Source organism: Phyllobates terribilis, unplaced genomic scaffold (assembly GCF_046119375.1).
Source record: "Phyllobates terribilis strain yellow unplaced genomic scaffold, ASM4611937v1 Scaffold_13__5_contigs__length_258822181, whole genome shotgun sequence".
NCBI classification, from domain to species: domain Eukaryota; kingdom Metazoa; phylum Chordata; class Amphibia; order Anura; family Dendrobatidae; genus Phyllobates; species Phyllobates terribilis.
In genome coordinates, this window is record NW_027362773.1 from 92868498 (window position 1) to 92889557 (window position 21060).

Sequence of the window (21060 nt, forward strand, 5' to 3'; positions counted from 1 at the left end):
GTTTGAAAAATCATGTGATGCTTCTCTAATTCGTGTAATTAACAGCACCTGTAACTTACCTGTGGCACCTAACAGGTGTTGGCAATAACTAAATCACACTTGCAGCCAGTTAACATGGATTAAAGTTGACTCAACCTCTGTCCTGTGTCCTTGTGTGTACCACATTGAGCATGGAGAAAAGAAAGAAGACCAAAGAACTGTCTGAGGACTTGAGAAACCAAATTGTGAGGAAGCATGAGCAATCTCAAGGCTACAAGTCCATCTCCAAAGACCTGAATGTTCCTGTGTCTTCCGTGCGCAGTGTCATCAAGAAGTGTAAAGCCCATGGCACTGTGGCTAACCTCCCTAGATGTGGACGGAAAAGAAAAATTGATGAGAGATTTCAACGCAAGATTGTGCGGATGGTGGATAAAGAACCTCGACTAACATCCAAACAAGTTCAAGCTGCCCTGCAGTCCGTGGGTACAACAGTGTCAACCCGTACTATCCGTCGGCGTCTGAATTAAAAGGGACTGTATGGTAGGATACCTAGGAAGACCCCACTTCTTACCCCGAGACATAAAAAAGCCAGGTTGGAGTTTGCCAAAACTTACCTGAGAAAGCCTAAAACGTTTGGAAGAATGTTCTCTGGTCAGATGAGACAAAAGTAGAGCTGCTTGGGAAAAAACATCAACACAGAGTGTACAGGAAAAAAAAAGAGGCATTCAAAGAAAAGAACACGGTCCCTACAGTCAAACATGGCGGAGGTTCCCTGATGTTTTGGGGTTGCTTTGCTGCCTCTGGCACTGGACTACTTGACCGTGTGCATGGCATTATGAAGTCTGAAGACTACCAACAAATTTTACAGTATAATGTAGGGCCCAGTGTGTGAAAGCTGGGTCTCCCTCAGAGGTCATGGGTCTTCCAGCAGGACAATGACCCAAAACACACTTCCAAAAGCACTATAAAATGGTTTGAGAGAAAGCACTGGAGACTTCTAAGGTGGCCAGCAATGAGTCCAGACCTGAATCCCATAGAACACCTGTGGAGAGATCTCAAAATGGCAGTTTGGAGAAGGCACCCTTCAAATATCAGGGACCTGGAGCAGTTTGCCAAAGAAGAATGGTCTACAATTCCAGCAGAGCATTGTAAAAAACTCATTGATGGTTACCGGAAGCGGTTGTTCGCAGTTATTTTGGCTAAAGGTTGTGCAACCAAGTGTTAGGCTGAGGGTGCCAATACTTTTGTCTGGCCCATTTTTGGAGTTTTGTGTGAAATGATCAATGATTTGATTTTTGCTTCATTCTCTTTTGTGGTTTTTTCCTTGCAAGCAAATTAAATGAAGAGAATAATACCAAAGAATTTGTGATTGCAATCATTTTCAGGAAGAAACTGAATATTATCTGACAGAATTGCAGGGGTGCCAATACTTTTGGCCACCACTGTACATATCGTCTCATTACACTGGATTTTCACTATACTCACCTGTGCAGGTCGTATTAGACACCGGGTCGGATTCAGTGCTGTTATCGGCAGCTCTTGTATAGACCAGGAATGTATATGTTTCTCCTGGTGTCAGATTCATTATTGTCACTGATTCACTTGTCACTATTGTATTATTTATCATTGTGGCTGATGAGGTGACATTGGTCTGGACTCTGTAGCTGTAAGACGTCTGATACTCATCAGGTTTACTCCACGTCAGAGACACAGAATATGAGGTCACAGCGCCGATCTGCAGGGATTTCACTGATATCGGTTCTGTAATAAAAAAAAATACAATCACTGCAAATGCAGAATTAAAATGCAGCATGTAGTATTATCTAATAGTAACCACTGCCTAAAAATCTAGAGCTGTAATATAAGCCAGGAGAATGGGAACAAACTGTAAGCCTGTAAAAGGTAGATTTTTGAAGTCTGCCAACTCTTAACAGAAAAAAACTCTGAAATGTTACATTGACCCCTCAGCTATGTGACGTGAGGCAAAAGACCAGACAATATTCCATAATGTAACAATAACTGGTCTAGAGAAATAAACTCTTCACTAGTTTTGAGCATTCCGATACTGAAATATCGGGTATCTTCCGATATTCGCGGTATCGGAATTCCGATACTTAATTCCGATACTTTTGCAATATCGTATACCGGAATCGGAAGTTCCCATAATGCAATGAGCCAGTTTCATTTTATTCAGCCAATGAGGATTCTAAGAAGTGTGGGCACATCCTGTTAGGCATGTAGGCATGTTAACTAATGGCATGGCTGTGATTGGCTGCTGAAATGATGTCATGATGCACTATAAAAGCCGCCGCCGCCATTTTGAGCTCACTCTGCTGTGAATTCAGTTAGGGATAGGACGCTGTTGTTCTGAGGGACAGTTTTAGATACCTATTTGCTCTATTCTGCTTTACCCAAGCTACTTTATAAATCGCAGTGCCTTGCAGCGCTAGTGCACAGTTCTCTGTGCTGTTCACCGCTGTCTGCAAGGTCTCTGTGTGTGAGTGCAGCTCACCCTGTAGTGTGTGCTTCAGCCACGTCTGGTTGTAGTGCGCTCAGTGTGTGTCACTGCCTCATACATTGTCCTTTTTTGCTAATTGATCATTTTTCCTGATTTCTCCTATTAGTGTGGTGGTTCCATCCGTATTCAGCTACATTGGTTCCAAACACACTATATAGGAGTAGATAGAGATTTTTTTTTTGTCTTGCAGCGCTAGTGCACAGTGCTCTGCATCTGTACTGTTCACCGCTGTCTGCAAGGTCTCTGTGTGTGAGTGCAGCTCACGCTGTACGTCACTGCCTCATACATTGTCCTTTTTTGCTAATTCATCATTTTTCCTGATTTCTCCTATTAGTGTGGAGGTTCCATCCGTATTCAGCTACATTGGTTCCAAACACACTATATAGGAGTAGATAGAGGAGCCTTTCTGCAGCATTGTGCCCTGCAGCCCCAGCCAGATTAGTATTAGCCTATTTTTTGTAGCCTCATCTATTGCATTGTAGGTTACCTTCCTGCATTGCAATAGCTACAAAAAGTTAGTGATATTATCGGTATTACATCTTTGGGCACATCCAGTGTCTTTTTGTGACAAAAAAAACCTAAATAAAGTTCACCAAACACTCCACTTTACAGTTGTGTAGACCACATTAGCTCATATTAAAGTCTAGTCCACACTTTATAAAATTTGTGTTTCTTATACCTGTTAGCAGCTGTTCAGGAATAAGCACACTAAGCCCTTAGTACTTTTCTGCCTATCTTTATCAGTCTACCAAGATGAAGAAGGCAGGGAGTAAGGCATGTGGTCGTGGGCGTGGAGTTTCTGCAGGGAGAGGACGTGAGGATTCTGCGCCTGCAGGGAGAGGACGTGGGGATTCTGTGCCTGCTGCGGGCACCAGTGACTCAGCATCCCCCAGTTTTACAAGGGAACAGTCCTTTATGCGCAGCTTTGTAGGAGCTAGCCGTACCCCACTGCTGCGGAAGGACCAAATTGAAGCCGTTGTCGGATGGATGGCAGCTAACGCATCGACTTCAATTAGTTCCAGATCCTCTCAGGTCCTGAGCACTGAAGAGCACCCATCTGTCTCTTCACCACCTGCCAAATTGCCCAGGTAGTCAGAGAGCCCTGGACAGGAGCCATCTCTACTTCTGTTCTCTGAATCTCTTGGCTTGGAAAGAGGGGGCCAGCCAAGCAGAATTCTAGAATTTGAAGAAGAGGTAGTATGCAGTGATGCGCAACTGTTTTGTCTCTCTGAATCTGAAGAGGCGGGTGGGCCAGTGCCTATGGTCAGCAGCACACCTCAGTACGCATCTGATGATGAGACTCAGGTGTCACTTTCTGGTGCGTACTGTGCTGTCGAGACTACCCAGGAGAAGCAGTTGTTTGAAGAGGGTGGTGTAGATGATGAGGTCCTTGACCCATCATGGCGTGAGGGACAGGAAGGTGGTGGGAGCAGCTCTGAGGAAGGGATTCCCCGAACGGCCCAAAAAGGAGTGAGAGGGAGGGGGTAGACTTGGTTGCCTGTAGCCTCCACTTCGGCATCCATTAGGAGCATGGCTCTTCCAAAATCCAAAGCGGGCGCTCCCAAGACTTGCAGTGCCTGGTCCTTTTTTGACACAGTTGCAGATGACATTTGCTTTGTCAAATGCAAGCTGTGTAATCAGAAGGTGAAAAGAGGGAAAAGTGTCAGCAACCTCAATACCACAAATATGTGGAAACATGTGCGGACCAAGCACGTGGTGGAGTTATAAAAACACACTGAAGACCTAGGCCAACCACCAGCGCCACCTACCACCTCTTCAGCTCGTGTTGTAGCCTCTTCCTCCAGCTCACACACAGCTGGTTCAGCTTCCTCACAGGATCGCCATGGAAGAACCTCTGGCACTGTTGTACAGAGACACAGTGTAACTCCACCCACAGCACAACTTTCCCTGTCATCCTCACACTCCCAGGCCAGTCTACAGCCATCGTTAGCACAGGCATGGGAGAAAAGGCACCCATACTTGGCAAACCACCGCCGAGCACTGGCTCTGAATGCTGGCATTGCAAAACTACTGGCCTTTGAAATGCTATCATTCAGGCTGGTGGAGACTGACACCTTCCGTAACTTTATGGCATTGGCAGTCTCACAATACAACGTGCCCAGCCACTTTTATTTCAGCAGGCAAGCTGTCCCTGCCCTGCAACAGCATGTGGAGGGAAAAATTAAACATGCGCTACAAAACGCCGTCAGTAGCAAGGTCCACCTGACCACCAATGCGTGGACCAGTAAGGATGGACAGGGACGATACCTTTCCCTCACTGCCCATTGGGTAAATGTTGTGGAGCCGGGTACAGATCTTGAGAGTGGCGCTGTACGTGTTCTGCCAACTCCAAGGATTGCAGGAATCCAGTCTGTACACATTGACTCCTCCTCATACTCCAGGTCCTCTGAATCAGCGCTGCAGGAGCCGTCACGGTCTACCTCCACATCGACCCGTGAACGGTTACCTGTTATGATGACCGATATGAGCACAGCCATGGCCAAACGTCAACAGGCCGTATTAAAATTAATTTCTTTGGGGAATCGAAGTCACACAGCGCAGGAGCTCTGGAATGCCATCAAGCAGCAGAGCGACGTGTGGTTTGTGCTAGCGAATCTCCAGCCAGGCATGGTAGTGTGTGACAATGGCCGAAATCTGGTGGCAGCTCTGGGCCTAGGCAACCTCACTCACATCCCATGTCTGGCACATGTGCTCAACTTGGTTGTGCAGAGTTTTTTGAGGGACTATCCGGATCCTGATGCACTGCTTCACAAGGTCCGCATAGAGTGCACTCACTTGCGGCGTTCCAGCAACGCAAGATCACGCATTGCAGCTCTGCAGCGCCGATTGCGTCTTCCGGAACATCGCATCATATGTGACCTACCCACCAGGTGGAATTCAACGTTACATACAGTACAGACCAAAAGTTTGGACACACCTTCTCATTTAAAGATTTTTCTGTATTTTCATGACTATGAAAATTGTACATTCACACTGAAGGCATCAAAACTATGAATTAACACATGTGGAATTATATACTTTACAAAAAAAGTGTGAAACAACTGAAAATATGTCTTATATTCTAGGTTCTTCAAAGTAGCCACCTTTTGCGTTGATGACTGCTTTGCACACTCTTGGCATTCTCTTGATGAGCTTCAAGAGGTAATCACCGGAAACGGTTTTCACTTCACAGGTGTGCCCTGTCAGGTTTAATAAGTGGGATTTCTTGCCTTATAAACGGGGTTGGGACCATCAGTTGTGTTGTGCAGAAGTCTGGTGGATACACAGCTGATAGTCCTACTGAATAGACTGTTAGAATTTGTATTATGGCAAGAAAAAAGCAGCTAAGTAAAGAAAAACGAGTGGCCATCATTGCTTTAAGAAAGGAAGGTCAGTCAGTGCGAAAAATTGGGAAAACTTTGAAAGTGTCCCCAAGTGCAGTTGCAAAAAACATCAAGCGCTACAAAGAAACTGGCTCACATGAGGACCGCCCCAGGAAAGGAAGACCAAGAGTCACCTCTGCTTCTGAGGATAAGTTTATCCGAGTCACCAGCCTCAGAAATCGCAGGTTACCAGCAGCTCAGATTAGAGACCAGGTCAATGCCACACAGAGTTCTAGCAGCAGACACATCTCTTCAACACTTGTTAAGAGGAGACTTTGTGCAGCAGGACTTCATGGTAAAATAGCTGCTAGGAAACCACTGCTAAGGACAGGCAACAAGCAGAAGAGACTTGTTTGGGCTTAAGAAAACAAGGAATGGACATTAGACCAGTGGAAATCTGTGCTTTGGTCTGATGAGTCCAAATATGAGATCTTTAGTTCCAACCACCATGTCTTTGTGCGACGCAGAAAAGGTGAACGGATGGACTCTACATGCCTGGTTCCCACGATGAAGCATGGAAGAGGAGGTCTGATGGTGTGGGGGTGCTTTGCTGGTGACACTGTTGGGAATTTATTCAAAATTGTAGGCATACTGAACCAGCATGGCTACCACAGCATCTTGCAGGGGCATGCTATTCCATCCGGTTTGCGTTTAGTTGGACAATCATTTATTTTTCAACAGGACAATGACCCCAAACACACCTCCAGGCTGTGTAAGGGCTATTTGAGCAAGAAGGAAAGTGATGGGGTGGTACGCCAGATGACCTGGCCTCCACAGTCACCAGACCTTAACCCAATCGAGATGGTTTGGGGTGAGCTGGACTGCAGAGTGAAGGCAAAAGGGCCAACAAGTGCTAAGCATCTCTGGGAACTCCTTCAAGATTGTTGGAAGAGCATTTCCGGTGACTACCTCTTGAAGCTCATCAAGAGAATGCCAAGAGTGTGCAAAGCAGTCATCAAAGCAAAAGGTGGCTACTTTGAAGAACCTAGAATATAAGACATATTTTCAGTTGTTTCACACTTTTTTGTTAAGTATATAATTCCACATGTGTTAATTCCTAGTTTTGATGCCTTCAGTGTGAATGTACAATTTTCATAGTAATGAAAATACAGAAAAATCTTTAAATGAGAAGGTGTGTCCAAACTTTTGGTCTGTACAGTATGTTGGAGAGGTTGTGTGAGCAGCAGGCAGCAGTAATGGAGTACCAGCTGCAGCAGGCGCAAACAAGTCGCAGTGCGCGCCGTTCACACTACATGTCCTCTATGTAGGACATTTGCCACGTTTTGCGTGCCTTCGATTATTCCATGCGGATGGCGAGTGCAGATGATGCACTAGTCAGCATGACTATCCCCCTTATCTGCCTGCTTGAAAAAACACTGCAAGCACTAAGGGAGGAGGTTTTGGAAGAGGTGGAGGATGAGGAGTCACAAATGCCATCTGCTTCTGTACAGTCTGCGCAACGTGGTTCCTCACAAAGGCCTAGGCAGGGGACACTTTGTGAGGAGGATGAGGAGGAGTCAATGGAGGAGGAAGACATCTGTCCAGAGGAGGGGGGTACACAATTCTCTAGTAGTCAGTATCTAGAGCGAGGGTGGGGTGATGCAGAGCAGGCAGAGATCACGCCTCAAGCAGGGGACAGCGTTTCTTGGCCAGTTGGCAGTCTGCAGCACATGGTTGATTTCATGCTGCAGTGCCTGAGAAACGACCGCCGCATTGCCCACATTCTCAACACGGCTGATTATTGGGTGTCCACCCTCCTAGATCCTCGCTACCGGGACAACTTACAAGCCTCATAACACCGTTGAACCGGGAGCGTGAAATGCGGGAGTACCAAGACGCACTGGTGCATTCCATCATGTTCTCCATTCCAACCGAGAGCAGTGCTGCTAGTGCTTTACCAAGCAGCTCAGTGCGTCGAGGCAGTGGAGGAAGCTCTGCACAAAGAGGGAGCAGAAGCAGCGCCTCAGCACAAGGCAAGACCAGTATGGCCCAAATGTGGCAACGTTTTGTGTCCCCGCCGCCACAAATGTCTACACCATCACAGACGGCTCCAGTCAGCAGGAGGCAAGATGGTGACAGACTACATGTCTTGCCCTCTCAGTGTACTCCCAGACGGCTCTTCCCCCTTCAAGTTTTGGGTCTCTAAGCTGGATACATGGCCAGAGCTTAGCCAGTATGCATTGGAGGTGCTGGCTTGCCCTGCTGCTAGTGTATTATCGGAACGCATCTTTAGTGCCGCAGGTGGTGTACTAACAGACCGTCGCATGCGCCTATCCTCCGATAACGTTGACCAGCTTACTTTTCTGAAAATGAACAAGGCCTGGATCTCGCATGAATTTGCCAGTCCTCTTCCAGAATAAATAATTGGTTGGCAACAGTATCCAGGTCTCCTGTTGTGTTCATGTTTCTACCACCTGAACTGTAATCCCTGAGCTCCAACACCGCCAGTTGCTGCTCAGAAGTGCCATCTGCACAGTCAATGCTTGCTGCCGTGTTATTGGGGTTCAGTAACGTCAGCTAATCCCCAGCTGTGTGTCCGGAAAATTCTCCTGCTGTGTCCACATCCACTGTACTACAGATTTAAAACTTGCTCCAATTACACCTCTGGCTCCTCTGTTTTTAGTATTTACCCAGGGCTCCAACACCGCTAGTTGCTGCTCAGAAGTGCCGTCAGCACTGTCAACGCTTGCTCCAGTGTTATTGGGGTTCAGTAACGTCAGCTGATCCCCAGCTGTGAGTCCGGCAAATTCTCTTGCTCTGTCCACATCCACTGTACTACTAATTTAAAACTTGCTCCAATTAGATCTCTGGCTCATCTGTTTTTAGTATTTACCCTGGGCTCCAACACCGCTAGTTGCTGCTCAGAAGTGCCGTCTGCACAGTCAACGCTTGCTCCAGTGTTATTGGGGTTCAGTAACGTCAGCTGATCCCCAGCTGTGTGTCCGGCAAATTCTCCTGCTCTGTCCACATCCACTGTACTACTAATTTAAAACTTGCTCTAATTACACCTCTGGCTCCTCTGCTTTTAGTATTTACCCTGGGCTCCAACACCGCTAGTTGCTGCTCAGAAGTGCCGTCTGCACAGTCAACACTTGCTGCCGTGTTATTGAGGTTCAGTAACGTCAGCTGATCCCCTGCTGTGTGTCCAGCAAATTCTCCTGTTCTGTCCACATTCACAATACTACAGATTTTAAAGTTGCTCCAATTACACCTCTGGCTCCTCTGTTTTCAGTATTATCCCTGAGCTCCAACACCGCCAGTTGGCGCTCAGAAGTGCCGTCTGCACAGTCAACACTTGCTGCCGTGTTATTGGGGTTCAGTAACGTCAGCTGTGCCCCTGCTGTGTGTACGGCAATTTCTCCTGCTCTGTCCACATTCACACTACTACAGATTTTAAAGTTGCTCCAATTACATCTCTTGCTCCTCTGTTTTCAGTATTATCCCTGAGCTCCAACACCGCCAGTTGGCGCTCAGAAGTGCCGTCTGCACAGTCAACACTTGCTGCCGTGTTATTGAGGTTCAGTAACGTCAGCTGATCCCCTGCTGTGTGTACGGCAAATTCTCCTGCTCTGTCCACATTCACACTACTACAGATTTTAAAGTTGCTCCAATTACACCTCTGGCTCCTCTGTTTTCAGTATTATCCCTGAGCTCCAACACCGCCAGTTGGCGCTCAGAAGTGCCGTCTGCACAGTCAACACTTGCTGCCGTGTTATTGGGGTTCAGTAATGTCAGCTGTTCCCCTGCTGTGTGTCCGGCAATTTCTCCTGCTCTGTCCACATTCACACTACTACAGATTTTAAACTTGCTCCAATTAGACCTCTGGCTCCACTCTGTTTTTAGTATTTACCCTGGGTTCCAGCACCGCCAACTGTTTCCCAGCAGTGTCTTTGGCACGGGTACTCCCTCCTGCCCAGCCTGGTTCCAGCACGCCAGCTGTTTCCGGGTAGTGTCAATGTCACTTTGCCTCCAATGCGTTGTCCTGTCGTGTTGCGGTCGGGTTAGCCGACTCTATGGTGCCTGCAGTTTAGGTGACTCCTATGTGGGCTGCGGGATCTGGAAATGAAGACTGGTTCCATAGTGCCAATAGGACAAGCACCCCCTCTAGGACTGTGGGTTTCGGTAAATGCGGCCGGCTCGCGGCCTTGCAACTTTTTTTTTCATGGGTACCTTCTGCTACCCATCCCGGTTCCAGTACCGTCAGCAGGTTCTCGGCAGTGCCTTTGGCTTAGGTGCCTCCTTCTCGGTATCCAAGTTCCACCAACATCTGCTGGTCCTTGGTAGTGCTTTCTGGCACAGGTACCTCCTGCTTAGTAACCGAGTTCCAGTACCGTCAGCTGGTCCTCGGTAGTTCCATTGGCTCTTGTACCTTCTGCTACCCATCCGGGTTCCAGTACTGTCAGCTGGTTCTCGGCAGTGTCTTTGGCACGGGTACTCCCTCCTGCCCAGCCTGGTTCCAGCACGCCAGCTGTTTCCGGGTAGTGTCAACGTCACTTTGCCTCCAATGCGTTGTCCTGACGTGTTGCGGTCGGGTTAGCCGACTCTATGGTGCCTGCAGTTTAGGTGACTCCTATGTGGGCTGCGGGATCTGGCAATGAAGGCTGGTTCCATAGTGCCAATAGGACAAGCACCCCCTGTAGGACTGTGGGTTTCGGTAACTGCGGCCGGCTCGCGGCCTTGCAACTTTTTTTTTCATGGGTACCTTCTGCTACCCATCCGGGTTCCAGTACCGTCAGCAGGTTCTCGGCAGTGCCTTTGGCTTAGGTGCCTCCTTCTCAGTATCCAAGTTCCACCAACGTCTGCTGGTCCTTGGTAGTGCTTTCTGGCACAGGTACCTCCTGCTTAGTAACCGAGTTCCAGTACCGTCAGCTGGTCCTCGGTAGTTCCATTGGCTCTTGTACCTTCTGCTACCCATCCGGGTTCCAGTACCGTCAGCTGGTTCCCGGCAGTGTCTTTGGCACGGGTACTCCCTCGTGCCCAGCCTGGTTCCAGCATGCCAGCTGTTTCCGGGTAGTGTCAACGTCACTTTGCCTCCAATACGTTGTCTTTTATGCAATTTCTCCTGAGTACGCCAATACTTTATATGTGGATGAAAACTACCATCGAGGCACAGTGCTAAGCTCAGAAGGGAAGAAGTGTCATATTTAAATCCAGATTTTGCTTAAATGGTTTGAGGGTGCCATTTCACATTGATAGAGCCCCTGAGGTGCCAGAACAGCAGAAGCTCATTTTGCAAACTCCACCCCCCCCCCATACCCCAATGAATTCATCTAGGGGTTCAGTGAGCATGTTGACACCATGTGACTCACAGAATTTTATACCACTGGGCGGTGAAGAAAGAATAATTACATTTGGTGTAATTAATGTTCTATTTTAAAGGGATTTCTTTTCCTTCAGTGCTGGGAGAGTTAAGGACTCTTTCCACGCTGGCTGAGACCATACAGCCTGGTTGTGCTCACTTGCAACTGCTTATCATTTTTTCCCTCTATATATACTGTCTCTGGGCGGCTAGTTCTTGCTAGTGAAAGATTCCTCTTCCTGTGCTGAGTGCTAAAGCTAAGTAGTTGGTGTGGAGTTGTAGTTCTATTGATCTGTAGTTTGCTGAAGTTTGTGTGTATTTGTCTCCTGCTCCCTATTCCCATTTAGTTTATTCCTCCCTGTCCCTATCCTCCTCCCTATTGTCGGTGAGTGCTTTTGTATGATAGAGGTTTTCTTTTATCCCTGTTTTGTCTTTGTGTCTTGTTTACATTTTTGTCCCGTGCCTCATGGGGTGGAGACCATCACAGCGTGACATTCACATGGGGAAATGGGTAAAAATGGCACTGAAATTTGTCACACAATTTGTCTGTATGGCAATACCCCATATGTGGCTGTACAGACCTGTTTAGCCACATGGCGAGACTTGGGAGGGAGGGAGCTCTATTTGACTCTTGGAGCATAATTTTCATAGAATAGTTTGCGGACTTCATATACAAAGCCCTTAAGTGCTAGTGGCTCGCCCCCTGGGCCGTGGGGTACTCGGAACCGGGCAATAGGGAGACGATGGGGGTAGTAGTGGCGACCCGGTCCCGTGGCTCAGGGTGGTCAGACCCGTGGCAGTCTTTTAGATGTTTTAAGTGATGTCCGACTACGCCACCCGTGGATCGCGGTTATTAGGAACCGCCGCTGCAGGGAAGACCGCTGGGGCCGATGATGTATGCAGCTGGGATGCTGTGACTCCCCACGGGAAGAGTGCGGCCCCAGGGCAGTGTAGTGGATGGTGGGAGTGATGGTGGTGAGAGTCCCAGTACCGGTAGTGCCGGAGGAGTGAAAAAGCACATAGACCAGGGTCTTTACTCACGGTTAATATCCTAGTCACTTCAGCTGGCAATGACTGCCTGAGCTGTGCTGTGTCCACCAGGTGAGGGGCTCGGTCAACTCCCAGGCAGCTCAGGAGTATGGCTCAGGACCCCCTTCAATCCTTCCTCTGGCCTGCCTCACCAGTGACCCACTTCTGTCCAGCTGCCGCGGAACTGCGCGGGTAAACGTGGGCCCCGTTCCCCACTGCCCTATATGGTGCCTTCCTAGCAGGTTTGATGAGGTGTCACACCAATAAATGATCACGACCTCCGGTCTTTGGCTGAGGGTAGTTTCTCCTCCACCAACTTGGGATCCGGCACCCTTAATCTGCCTGACCCTTCACCCTGGATTCTCGTGGGTTCTTAGGGTCCCTTCTTCCTTCTTGTTCCTGAGCCCTTCTGTTTCTTTCTCTTCTTTTCCCTTCTCTGTTCCTCCTTCTTCTCCTTTCTCGTGGAGCTGGGCTGAGAAGTAATCCCAGCTCCCCTTCACCTCCTCTCTCTCTCCACTCTCCTCCTCGGCCTCTCTCTAGGCCCACTCTGGAGTAGAGCTCCTACAGAGCCTCTACTCCCTGTCTTCTTCTCTCTCTGCACAGACTGAACTGAACTGTCCTAAGATGGTGCCCACCTTTTATACCTCCCTCTAGCCATGAGCCCAGGTGACCAGCAACCAATGGGCTCCTACCTACGCTCAGGAACCGTCCCCTATCTGCTCCTACATCACTGGGTGTTCCTCCCCCCTCCCCACTCCAGACATGGACATGGTCTGTCGTACCTGCATTTCTGTCTAATGGGAATACCGTTGAGCTGCCCCTCGGAAATGGGGGGAGTGTGCTGTGTGCAGCTAACTGAGCCCTGGTCCATACTCCATCCTTACCTGGGAGTGGAATATCACACCTCTGGCAGAGGTGCAATACCCCTGTAGCGGCTGAGCCCGCGGGGCGCTACACTACAAGAGCAGAATCTTCCTCAAGTGACCCCATTTTGGAAATTACACCCCTCTGGCAATTTATCTACAGGTGTAGTGACGATTTTAACTCCATGGGTGTTTTCCAGAAACAAGCAGCAGTGGATGTTGCTGAGTGAAAATTGCAAATCTGTCATTGTAGTGTCCAATACATTATGCCCAGCTTGTGTTTCTGGAGGCAAGTGTGTCACCCCAGGCCTGGATGCCACAAATATTAAAGGCTGTGTCTGAGAGCAGGAGGGAGGTTCCCTGGTCAGGGACCATTAGCATGCAGCACCCCCTGTCCCAGGCCAGTAGGGGGAGCTGGCTGCCCCTATAAAAGCTGGAACTGGGGGCAGGGTTAGAGAGACCAGAACCAACTTCTGAAGTGTCCAGAAGGGTTCTCAGAGAAGAGAGACAGGTCAACAGCAGCTGAGGAGTCCGTGAGGCAGAGGAGAAACTGCAAGCCAGGGACAGAGGCGACGAGAGCCGGTCCTGGCAGAGAGAGACTACACAACCGTACACTGGGGTCCGAGGCTGTCAGGGTTGCAAGCGCAGCAGGAGAGAACCAACCCGCGAGGGATTTCAGGTCCCTTGGCCTAAGAAGCCTGGAGGCTCCGCCACACAGAGGGACCAGTACAGCAAGGAGAAGCAAAAGGTACCCAAGGCCCGAGTCGCAAGCCATACAGGCGAGGAGTACACGGCCAGCTCAGGGACGTGGGCTATTACACCACGAAAAGGGGGATAGTCAACAAGAGCATAGAGAGAACGGTAGGCCTACACACTCACCCTGACCAGTGGGGCTCGCCCTAATGCTCTCAGATACCCAGACCCATTCCTACCCGGTACTCCTGTTGGGTCATTAATAATACCTACAATAAAGACCCTGGACTGTTTGAAGCGGACTCTGAACTCTTACTATTGCGGCCTGCACTATCACCCCCAGCATTCACATACGCTGCCCTGAGGCTACACTCTTCCCGTGGGGAGTTATCCTATCCCTGTGCTGCACACTAACACCAGCCTCAGTGGTCTGCCTTGCAGCGGCGGTCATCCCTGACCGCAATCCACGGGTGGCGTAGTCGGACATTCAAAACCCTACAAATAGACTGCCACAGCATTTGGTCTGACCACCCTGAGCCACGGGATCGGGTTGCCACTACTACCCCCAGCATCGTACAGAAGCCCGGTTCCGGGTACCCCACGGCCCAGGGGGCGAGTCACAAGCATCCATAAATTAAGCGGGCTCACATCGCTACAGAAATGGCAAATATGTAGAAGCTAAATATGGTCGAAGCACAATGTGTGGCTCAGTAGGGAGGAGGGCAGTAGGATTTGGGAGCGCAGTATTTGCAGATTTCTTTTGGGGGGCGAGGAGCCTCTGTCTTTGACAGATGACAGACCTGAGTGGGGACTTGCTTTTTTCTAACTAAAGAAAAAAGGAATAACGTACTTATCAAATAGATTGGTATGTGATGTGGTCCTGGTGTTCCGAATATACGTTTCACCCTTGCTTCATCAGTGGGCGTGTAGTATGACTTTTTTTTTAGTCATTTTCAAACATACAAGTCATACTACATCATCGGCCAGACATGCTAGAAACTTGCACTATGTAGCAAATATATTGAGCCATTAGGGTTGTGTCTAGGGTGATGTTACTTCATAGCTCCTGCAAACACTTAGACTGTCTATGATTCCAGATATATTTGATTTATTTATGTAACTGTGCCATGCGGTCCTCCATTGTGTTACTCCGTTGCACCATTGTTGATTTTATATTGGTTTCAATAAAGTTATACATTTTAGAGAGTACAAGCGCCCAATTGTTTTTTTTTGGTGGTATCCATATATCATGGTCCTGAAATCGCAATTTAAGGACTGACTGTGTGTCTCCTGACCCGAACATAACAATGTTATATATGCCTGAGGCTGTTGAGTTCGGGTCAGGAGACCATCGGTCAGTCCGAAAAATCAGTGTGACTGTGATATACAGATGTCTTAATACAATCTTAAGGTAAAATCAAACTTATCCGTGTTTTATCAAATGTTAGCCTGTGTAAAAAAAAAAAAAATCACAAATAGCAGACTGCTCCTGCACCCGTCCACTATGTGGACAATCAGAAGGAGCCGCACACAAAGCCAATCAATTTCTAAATTTGCAGACGTGACTGCTCCAAGTTTTACAATGTAGATACACACGCCCTCTAAAACACATTAACCTGAAAAGGCCAGAATAACTCTCCAATTACTAGTGATAACCCTTTAATGACTATCCATAATTGGTCTCAATATGGCTTCAATGATTTCTTTGCACAGATTGTGGCTCACAACCATCTCTCAGAACGTAATGGGGCGCTCAAGTTTTAAAAAGGTTGGGGACTTCTGCTGTAACATAAAGCTAATAAAGATTATATTCTCATACTTCTTAGAATAAAACGTATACGCTGCAGTTTTACGTATAGAAAATATAAACCTACTTGTATAGACAGATGTGGTGACCGGAGAACTCTGATACCCCCGGACCCCGACTGTGACCACAGTTATGGGGTAATTACTCCCAGATATCAGGCTCTGGAGGGTGACATTTGTTGTGGAACTTGTCACAGATAAGTTAGTTGATGGAGATATCCCATAGCTTATATTATATGACTTATATGACCCAGTCATATTTACTGGCTCCAACCAAGATAATGTCACGGTGTTTGTCCCAAAGGTGTTGCAGATTACATTTCTGGGTGGTGTTGGATCTGACAAAAAAAAAATACAAACAGGTGAAAACCAGAGCTGTGGGAATATTATGAACATAGTTGGATTATAATGAGGGCAATCTGGGATACCACCCAGGACTCCGGGGGAAAACCTGGCCAGATTGCTCTCATGTTTTGTTCGCCACCATTGATGGCACTAGTCCCTGGGCGTGATGACGTCATCAGACAGCATGGACACAACGACTACAAGAAGAAGCAAAGAGATCGTATGGAAAGGCAAGTTTTAAAACTTGTTTTTTTCAATAACATGAATGAAAGGGAGGTGGGAGAGGAAATTATAATGATTTGGTGGGAGTTGAGCATGTAAATAAAATGAATTGGAGGGGCATGTATTTATAATGAATTTGGGGAGCAGGAGGTACAAAGTGGTGGGGCATTGAGGAGAGTGACTGTTAATAAATTGGGGGAAAGAGTACAGTGGCAAAATAATTTCAATATTTATTGGGCTAATTATAGTTAAAAGAGGGCACAGTGGTGGATTATTAATTTACATTTGTAATGGTGTGTTGCATAATAGCTAATTCTTCTTTGAGAATCCCAGTGCATGCTGGGATACTGAAATGAAGAATCATCAGAATGCAGAGAACGTCACTTGCCGAGACACTCTACTCTTAATCTGCCACTGGTTATGAAATGCAAATTTGCTGAATTTTGACAAGAAATTCCATTTGCAGCAATTCAAAAGTACACTTGAATAGATGCCTGTGCCGTCTCCTAGAACTGCATGCAATCCATTTGAGCTCTAACAGAAGTACAGCCTTAGTAATGTCAAAGTGACTTTAAGGCCTCATTTAGACGTCCGTTTTTAAACAACGTACGTGAAAAAATGTCACTGGTGTTATCAGTATTTTGCATCAGTATGTCATTCTCGTGTCCATTTTTACCATCAGTGTGTCAGTGTTTTTCACTGATGAATAAAAAATAAATAAATTACAAAGCTTCTTCTATACCTTGTAATGTTAAACACGTACATGAAAAAAAACGGATACCACACGTACTGGAAAAATGGACATGTAAAAGATATAAATGGATCATAATTGGTGTTAACTAATAGTCTGTTTAATAATGCACTGCACTCACAGAATTTTTATTATTTTTAAAATATAAAACAAGTTAAATAATGATGGCTTATTGGGGACAGATACTGTAGCTGCCATGATGGTGTTTATAAACATTAGGGGAAGATATTAGAAGCCTTACCTTTTTAACAAGTGGTGGAGCACAAATTATCCTTATTTTCAGAATTGTAAAGGGCTTGGCTTTTAAAAAGTGAAGATGCAATAACTTGGCTTTTTTTAGCTGTCAAAAAATTATCTTTTTTTGTGAAGTAGAAACAGATTTGTTTTTTGTTTGTAGAGTGTGTAGTGGGGAAGGATCATGGCCCGGACAGAATGGCATTATAGTCTATTACAATGCACTGACCTATTATATTTTATTCTGGCCCTTTGACAGTTTTTTTTCTGTATCACAATGATGATAGTAGGACATTCATGGCTCTTTTTTCTTCCCGCATGGCTTATTTTCCTACAACTTGTCTAACAATTTTATCGACATCAGCCAGCACTTTCAGACACTGTTGAGCCTCCCACACCAGTGAAAACTGCTGCATCACCTGCTCCCACCCTGACAACACAAGCAGATCTGCCACCGGAAGCTTTCTTGGCCAGACATCAGTTCCACTCTTTATTGCCAACATCACCATCCTCCTCCTCTGATGACATCACCTCCTCGGCACCCCGATCTGGTTACCAGGTCCTGTCCATCACACATTTATAATTCTTATTCGCTATGGCTCAGCTGTGAATTGTGATGCTTTATCACTATCCGGATTCACAACCCAATGACTCCAACACTTTCTGCTTCTTTTATACAGGCTATTATAGTCCCTTCTGATTGGGTGTACTATACCATGTGATATGAATGTTAAAAGGCATTATATGCAAGTCCACCTGGATGATATCTCGTGATCCTTCCCTGATGGATGCAATCTCTTGCAATGTGTAAACAATTATAATCAGAGAAAAAACACTATCCTAGAACCATTAACTAGAGTTGCTGTTATAGACATAATCAATGGCATAGATATCATAAAGTTCGGTAGAACGATCTAATTGCTGATCACAAACCAAACTATACCAGCAAACTTTTGGTTAAAATGATATAATTTTATTAACAATAATTTCATACAAACAAACACAAAAAAGATAAAAGCCACCTTCAACTGTGAGGGAATCAAGGTAATGTTGCACCCCTGACTTCAAGACTTACACTCACATTATGGTATATAGCTAAGTCAAATGAAACAATCAATCTCCCTAAAGTGCAGTATATAAGACAGTGCGTAATCAGCCATGGAGATAGTAATAGTGTAGAGGGGAGCACCCAGGGCCGTTACCATCACGCTGTGTAATAAAACTCTATTCACTTCGCCCAATGCCCCTCTACTATTAAGGACTGAGACCGGAGTGTGTGAAGCAATGGAGTATTGGCTATACTCACTGTTACACAGTTCATGGAACCAACACGACTTCAAGCAAGACAGGAGATCATAGATCCGGGGTAACAGACTCACTTTTACTGTGAAATTCTTCCATACACGACTGCAGTATACAGATCAAGACAAGTTCTTTGATTAGTGAAGTACCCTTGGTCATGTGCCTTTTCAGTGTTAGTTCTCTTCCTGTCCGGAAACACTTCTTTACTGCTGTAGCTGCTATTGAGTCTGCTTTCCTGTCTGCTCAGTCTTCCTCCACACTCCGTCTCTCTCTCTCTGTACATGGAACAGAACCTACACCGGTCCTGTGCAATCGGGTCTTGAACCAAGGAATGAGGTAGCCTGACATAGGCCTCCCCTACCGGCAGTCTCACTCTGCCTACTGCTCCTAACTACTCACTCTCCCCCTCACTACTCACTCTCCCCCACTACTACTCCTGTCTGCAACCCAGAATTAGTTTTCTATAAAGCAACTCTAAACCCCTCCCAGTTGATGATGTAAACCCCTGTCTTAACTCTCAAATGTCTAAGCAGTGTAGTGCAACTAAATCCCTTACCTATTGTATGGTTCCTATTGTATGGCTCCCCTCTGGGCAGACCTCCCGCATCCCAGGGACGGCCTTAGGCAGAGCCTATGGAGAACCGGCATACAATAACGGCCATAAGGATTTCACACAGCAAAACACTTTATCAAATAAATAACTATAAACACATATAACAATTATCAGACAACTAAACACTCCTTCTTGACTCGACGTCTTCATCACCCAGCAGCCCCCTACAACAGTAGACTAGGAATATCATGCCTTACCTTAATACAATAGCCGTGGTGATGCTGTCAGTATAGGACCTGGTTCCTCTACCCCCCTGAGGAAGTCTAACGACGAAACGTGCGTAGTGGTAGAGAGGGACCAGGTCCTATACTGACAGCATCACCATGGCTATTGTATTAAGGTATGGCATGATATTCCTAGTCTACTATTACTATCTCCATGGCTGATTACGCACTGTCTTATATACTGCACTTGAGGGAGATTGATTGTTTCATTTGACTTAGCTATATACCATAATGTGAAGTCAGGATTCCAACATTACCTTGAGTCCCTCACAGTTGGAGGTGCCTTTTATCCTTTTTGTGTTTGTTTGTATGAATTTATTCTTAATAAAATATCATTTTAACCAAAAGTTTGCTGGTATAGTTTGGTTTGTGATCAGCAATTAGATCGTTCTACCGAACTTAATGATATCTATGACAATGTGTAAACAAGTGATCTTTTAAGCAATATGTGCAAAGCTGTTCAAATTCATTGGATTCAGACAATTTCTAAAAATTTGACACTAATTCGATTCACATCCAAGCAATTTACTCATCTGTAGAAAGAACATATCCAGCATGTGTATAATAAAAGTGCTGGTAACAGAGCAGAATGGTGCTATGAGGGTTATAAAAAAGCATTGCTGAGCAGATCTTGATGATACTCACATGTGGCCTCTCTTCCCGGAGCCGATAGTTGTCTGCAGCTCCCACTGACTGTCTGTACAGTGATACTATATTCACTGCCTGGTCGTAATTCCGTGAAGTTCACTTGTGTACCAGTAGTTTGTCTCATGGTAGTAATGGCTCCTGATAAACCTACTATATTAATATCCACATTTCCTGCTGGTTTTATCCATGACGCTCCAAGAACATCAACCGACTTGTAATTATTCATGGTGATATTAGAAACTTGTCCTGGAACTGAGAATATTAGAAATAACAGACAGGTTAGTTATACAACATTACATCTGGTTTAGTATAAAACATCAGCCTGTGGCAGTAGATTGGTTCCGGGTTTGCAATACAGTATGTATATTATAAAAGAAACTTCTTATAAAGTTGAAATTGCAATTGAAGCAGCTCAAGCATCCAGACGTGGTATATACAATGATTACCCGTATTTTTCTGACTATAAGACGTACCGGACCATGAGACGCACCTAGGTTTAGAGGAGAAAAATAGAAAAAAATGTGAGCAAAAATTGTGGTCATGATGCCCTGTTAAGGGGAAGAGGGTCTGCTGCTGACACTGTTATAGGGGTAATGTCCCCCAATTCTGTTAATATCCCCTGTAACATCGGTGTCTCTGCCCCCTGCCAGGCAGAGACGCCGTCCCCCTTACCGCCGCGCTCCTGGTCCGGCATCTTCCGGCCTCCCTGCTGCTGGTGCACGCAGCTTCCCAGGCACTGTGCTTAGGGCTCGCGCGCTCCCTCCCTCTTAAAGGGGCCGCGCGCACCATCCTAAAAAGTCCCCGGCCAATGGTCGGAGGACTTTCCCTATTTAAAGCACCTCCTCCAATATGGAGGTGCCCGTGCAAGGTTGTTGCTCTGTGATTCTTACTGTTGCTTCAGCCCTCAAGTCCCTCTGCAAGTCAGTCCTGTCCGCCAGTCTGTTCTTCTGTCCAGTCCGTCAGTCTGACTACTATTCAGCCCGACAGTCTGTCTACAGTCCAGTTCGCCAGTCTGTCTATGGGCTCTGCCCGCCTGCTTACCTGGAAGCACCTGTATTCCAAAAGCCTGCCTCCCAACCAGCAATTCCCCAGGCACCCTCGCCTGAACCCATGCAAATTGATCAAACCAAGATGGTCAAGTCTCGCCAGGA

General features: G+C 46.6%; 1 long non-coding RNA gene across 1 annotated transcript; it reads right to left on the reverse strand.

Annotated features, from left to right (window-relative positions):
- Window positions 1–1470: 1470 nt before the first annotated feature.
- LOC141173783 (uncharacterized) lies at window positions 1471–20031 on the reverse strand. Its single transcript, XR_012252669.1, has 3 exons — window positions 19907–20031; window positions 15639–15908; window positions 1471–1740 (listed from the first exon to the last, which is right to left on the reverse strand). It is a non-coding gene; the product is annotated as an uncharacterized lncRNA (long non-coding RNA).
- Window positions 20032–21060: the final 1029 nt, after the last annotated feature.